Genomic DNA, 5908 nt, shown 5'->3' with positions numbered 1-5908 from the left:
GAAAAATTAGAAAATAAATTCTGAACTGCATCAGACATGACTCGCCGAGTCCGTAGATCGACTCGACGAGTCGTACGAACTGCTCGAGTCGGTTGACGAGTCTGTCAAATGTCATCCATAAAAATCAAAATAGATTGCAAGGGTTTGCCCAGGGATGTATCTCAAGCATAATAGTATAAGAAATTTCACCCATAACATCCTAATTGGATCAAAATCGAAACCCTAGAAATTCTAAAACTTCAAACACGGGTTTTCTAACCAAATTACACTTCCAATCTACTAAAAATCAAAGCTTTGACAGAAATAGAGAGGAAATCTAGTACCTTTCTTGCTTGATAGAGAAATACAGAGAAAGAGAGAAGGAGAAAGAGGGAGGCGCACGTCGAGTGTCGGCTGGTTGAGTGAAGAATGGTTACCAATTAGGGTAAAAAGCCCTAATTTTACAGATATGTAAAAATTAAAAAAAATTTCGGTAAAAACAAACCGACTCGTCGAGTCAGGGTCCGACTCGACGAGTCTGGTCGCGATTTTGCGATTCCGACTTTCGAGTTAACTCGTCGAGTAAGTCACCCAACTCGCCGAGTCACTCGTTAATTTTGAAAAATTGATATATATATTTATAAATTTGATATTATTCTTATTTCTGCTTAAAATATATCCAACCCACCCCACATTCAGACCATGCTTACCCTCAAGTAGTCATGTTTTTGGACAATTAAAAGATGAAAATAAATAAATCCTAAAAACGAAAATAAAACTAAAGAAAAAGTAAAAGAAAGCAAACTCTAGGGACGGGTTGCCTCCCGTTAAGCGCTTCTTTTTGAGGAGTCGTTAGCTGGACTCCTTCCCGCTCTACGTTTCTTCGTTTTCCTCCATCGGGAATTCACACTTAGTCTTTTGTTGTTTAAACTTTGTCTTGTAAGCATGTATCTTTCTTTTATACGCCCGTCTCAATTCGTCTCTCCTTTTCCTCGCAGCATCCTCTTGTATAGCATAACTGATCCGTTTCCCAACCTTTTTCTTCTTCACCCCGTTCCTTGGACCCATTTTTTGTATTCCTTCTTTGTCAATCTCGATTTCCCGTATAGTTGCCACCTTATCCTCTCTTGATATTAAGGATTCCTCCTTATCTTCTAAATAATCCGGTGGTTCAAATGCACATACTTCATAATTAGTAGACACTCAGGCTCGAGGTTTGGTTCTCTTGATTGTATTTGACTCGATCTCTCGATTAGCCATGAGTGACTCAATGGATGAGTTATTCACATCATTAGTCCAACCCCTTGCATTCTCCTTTTCTCCCAAACTTACCCTCTCGTCAAGTTGAATCGCTTCTTCTTTTATCATGGTGTCAAGGTAAGCCAATTGTGCGTGTTGGAAGTTAAAGTTTTCCACAATTTCAGCCTCTTCTATTGGACTTCCCAAAGGATCAGGAGAAGTGTACATGTCAAGATCAGAAAAGGAACTTGTAAGAAGCAAGTTAAGATCTTCATGATTCTTGAGGTTCTCGATTGGACTCGTCGAGTCAGTCGATGCGACTCGGCGAGTCTGTGAGGTTTCCACAATTTTTGTTGTTTCTTCTGACTCAGCTTCCTCTAACAACCTTTCTATTTTCTTTAAATCTTCTCCAGCATCGTAATTCCCTTCAGAAGGTAATAGAAATTTGTTTGGATTTTCTTCTTGTAAAAGTGCAAGCTCTCTTTCTAACACTTCATCATCCAAATCCACTAAGGAAATTTCCCTGTTTTCATCCCTTCATTCTTTTTCTCTTGTTCCGCTTTAAACACCACCGAATCATTCCCTACCCTTAGTGTTAGTGTAGATTCGCGCACATCGACTATTGCACATGCGGTATTCAAAAATGGTCTTCCAAGAATGATTGGAACTCTAGGGTCTTCTTCCATGTCAAGCACTACAAAGTCCACGGGAAACACAAATTTATCGACTTTGATGAGAATATCTTCGCATACTCCTCTTGGATTTATTATTGTCTTATCGGCTAAATGGATCTTCATACGCATCGGCTTTGGCTCCGGCAAATTTAGCTTCTTGAAGAAATAATATGGCATTAGATTAATGGTTGCACCCGAATCGGTCAACGCATGAGTAGAGATTATGTTCCCAAATTGACAAGGTATGGAGATGCTTCCCGGATCACCCCTCTTTTCTTGCAGTTCATTGAGCAATACTTCAGCAACTTCTTCCATATTTTGTCTAGTGGTGAAGAGGTTCTTAAGCAAAGTTGCATACTTGGGTGTATGAAGTATTGTTTCAACAAATGGAATGTTCACTTGGAGGGTCCTCACTTGCTCCATAAATCTTCTATACTGTGAATCTGCTCATCTGGTATGGCTCGGATTGGAAATGGCAAAGGGGGCCTGTAAGATTTCAAAAGAGAACAATTTTTCTCATCAGCTCTCGGACTCGTCGAGTCTATTATACCGACTCGGCGAGTCGAGTCGGGTTTGCTCGAATTCCTTTCAATCTCCTCTTCTGTTTGCACCTTACTGGGTTTCTTCTGAATAGAGGTCAAAAGAGTGAAAATTTTGTCAGAATTAGTGGTTATCACATTTAGATGCGCAATTTTTGGATTTTGTTCGGTATTGCTCGGAAGTTCACCAAGTGTTCTTTGATTGATTTGTTGTGCAAGCTGTCCTATCTGCTTTTCAATGTTATGAATGGAGGCTTGCTGATTTCTAAGCAAATTTTGTTGATCCTTCATCATAGCTTGATGATCTTTAAGCATTACTCGTTGCTCCTTCAATTCAACGTCGGTATCATTGTGTCTCTTCTCGGACGCAGCTACAAACCTTGTGAACATCTCTTCCAAATCAGTTCTTTTTTCCATAACCGGTTCCTCCTTTTGATTGAAACCCCGTTCTTTTTGCTTGTACTTCTCCTCCTTTATCTTTTTGTACTCGTCATACGGGAGCCATTCCTTCTTCGGTTTCCGCTAATTATCATCAAATCTATCGCCATTTGAATTGAAACTTGAGCATTCTTGTTTCCATTCTCATCCAAATCACAATCTTTAGTAAGATGAGGTCCGTTAAAATTTTCACATCCAACCCGAATAGCATGGATTGTTTGATCCATCTTAGTCATCCTCCGATCTAAACTATCTAGTTTAGCCATCATTGCCGCCATGCTATCGTTTACAGTGTTCACCACCCCCCTACTTACTTCATTCCGTGGGTTATGATATTCTCTAGAATGTTTAGAGAATTCCTCAATTAATTCCTTGATCACCGGGGGTGGCTTCTTGGTGAGCGGTCCTTGCGAGTCAAGAAGCTGCCTTGTAGTCACATTTACCCCATCATAAAAAATGGAGAGTTCTTGTTGGCTATTAAGATCGCGATGTGGGCAATTCCTTAGTAGGCCCTTGTATCTCTCCCATGCCTCATAAAGGGACTCTCCAGCTTGTTGTTCAAGGTTGGCAATAGCTTTCTTCAACTTGGCTATCTTTGAAGGTGGGCAAAACTGATCAATAAATTCTTCCTTCATCTTAGCCCATGTAGTGATGGATCCGGGAGGGAGTGACTTGAGCCAATCCTTTGCAGCACCTTTGAATGTGACGGGAAGCATACGAAGCAGTTGGGTCTCGCGAGGCACATTTGGAACATTAAAATAATCAACTACATCGTTGACCTCATCCAAGTGTTTATAGGCATCTTCGTGATCTTTACCGTAGAAGGAAATCTCCTTTAGTTGAGCAAGTATGTGACCTTTAAGCTCAAAGTTGGCAGTTGCGGGAATTACGGGTTGCACAAGTCCCAGCCCGGTATCGTCACGTATTCTCTTCTTCCATTCCCCCATGGGAACTTCATCGATGTTAGCCATGGGGTTAGCTAGTTCTCCTTCAAAGTCGCTCTCTTCCTCGGTTTCGGATTCGGAGTTGTATTCAATGTCCTCCTTGATTGGGTCTTCATTTGCCAAGGAAATGCTGGATCTTCCTGATTTACTGCTCTTCTTCTTGCTAAAGACAGATCTGATATTCTTCAAGGGTGAGTTCTTAGGTGTATTAGAGCTTTCAACCCCCTTGCCTTTGTTTTTCCTCAAAGCGGATTCTGGATCTTCAAGTGGAGGAACCAAGGGCGTGTTGGATCCTCTGGTCATGTAATGCCTGCAAACAAAACAAGTAAAACGCGTAAAAGGAACAAAAATAAAATGAAAAACGAAACTGTGTAACAGCGATGGACTCGCCGAGTAGCTTCGATTGCACTCAGCGAGTTCAGAGCAAAAACAACAAAATACTTACTAAACTTCTAAAAATTGATAATTATTAAAACCTATCCTAATTACTAAATTACATAAGAAATAACTTTGTGTAAGATAAATCTCACACAAAGGATCGATAAAACTAGGAATTAGAATTAATTTTTGAACCGTTCTCCGGCAACGGAGCCAAAAACTTGATGTGTATGAAACTAACTAGTTTTAAACCTACTTTTAATTATAAATTAACACACAAAAGGCAGTGGACCTATCAATTGTGGTATGGCTAAATAAGTAGGGTATCGAACTCAGGGAACGGAAAATTAAAACTAATAACTAATATTATCTAAAAGACAAGTAATAAAATTAGGGTTTTCTCTAGTTTTACAAGACTAGAAACTTAAACTAAAACTTAACTAAAATACTAACAATTAAGCAAGCAAAGACCAACTAAATTCAATATCTAAAAGGACTTCTGTTCAGGTTCGACTCAATTGATCCTATGGTTGATTTAATGGTAACGGTGCAATGGATTAACCTTTTATTGGCTACCGGTTCAAGTGATTAGATTCACATTCGCTATGCTAATCCTTAGAAAATAAACTAATTCAAGCAGTGGCCAGTTGTCTAAATTAATTAATTCCCTAGGTTATCTATTCGGGTTGAATAAGACTTGTAATGGTTAATCAATTTGTCAATTCAATTAACCTCTTGTTGTTGGTTTATCAAACAAGCTCACACATTAACTTACCCATTCTCTAATTAATCCTAGTTTCATATTCACTAATCCTAAGCACATAATTAAGTGTTCACATAAATCACATGAGGTAAACAATCAAGAGATGTTCATGCAGCCTAATTGTCTTCCTATTAACAGAAAATAGTTATGGTTAATGCATAAGGATCTCTAACAAGCTTAATTCAACAAAATCACCAATTTAAAGTTAATCCTACCATTAATCAAATCATAGTCTCAAAATTGTCTTACCCAAACAGAAGCTAGCAAGTTTAGCTCATAATTAAGGCAGTAGAAAACTCAAAAACGAAATTCAATAACATAAACATGGTTTAAGTACTAGATCTAGTTAAGAGAAATCAAAGTTTGCCTTAGTTGTCCTTCAAAACTTGAATTGGGTTGAATCTTCATTCTTCCAGATGTCTCTCTTCGTTCTGAATCGCAGCTCCTCCTCCTAGGGTTCTTAGAAGTCCCGTCTATCGATCTGGAGGGTTTCTTTTATAGATTCGTCTCGACTCGTCGAGTCCACAACCGACTCGACGATCTGGAGGGTTTCTTTTACATATATATATATACATATATATATATATATATATATATATATATATATATATATATATATATATATATATTGTAACGCCCCGTTCCTGGTACGTATTTAATTTATTAAATGTCTTTTATAAAGAGCTACTCGGCGAGTAGTAGCCCTAACTCGTCGAGTAGATGCCAGGTTGGACGCGGGTTTTAAGTGATCTACTCGGCGAGTCCGCGTCTGGACTCGACGAGTAGGCCAGTCTGGAGGAAACCCTAATCCTTAGGGTTTGTATCCTATTTAAACGTCCTTATAGCCCCCATCCCAGCCTCCAACACCCTTAAAGCGTTCCCCCTCAAAACCCTAGCCTCCATTGGTGAGCTTGAGTGATTCCTTCTTGGTTTTTAATGTTTTGGTGTATTCTT

The 5908-nt window shown here is 39.0% G+C and overlaps 1 non-coding gene across 1 annotated transcript; it reads left to right on the top strand.

The window, feature by feature from the left end:
* Positions 1–3349: 3349 nt before the first annotated feature.
* Positions 3350–3456, top strand: LOC145162057 (small nucleolar RNA R71). The gene has a single exon (XR_013738913.1). It is a non-coding gene; the product is annotated as a small nucleolar RNA R71 (small nucleolar RNA).
* Positions 3457–5908: the final 2452 nt, after the last annotated feature.

This window comes from Lactuca virosa, chromosome 2 (assembly GCF_052849685.1).
Source record: "Lactuca virosa cultivar CGN04683 chromosome 2, Lactuca_virosa_CGN04683_v6, whole genome shotgun sequence".
Taxonomy (NCBI): Eukaryota; Viridiplantae; Streptophyta; class Magnoliopsida; order Asterales; family Asteraceae; genus Lactuca; species Lactuca virosa.
This window is presented reverse-complemented; position numbering and strand designations above follow the sequence as displayed.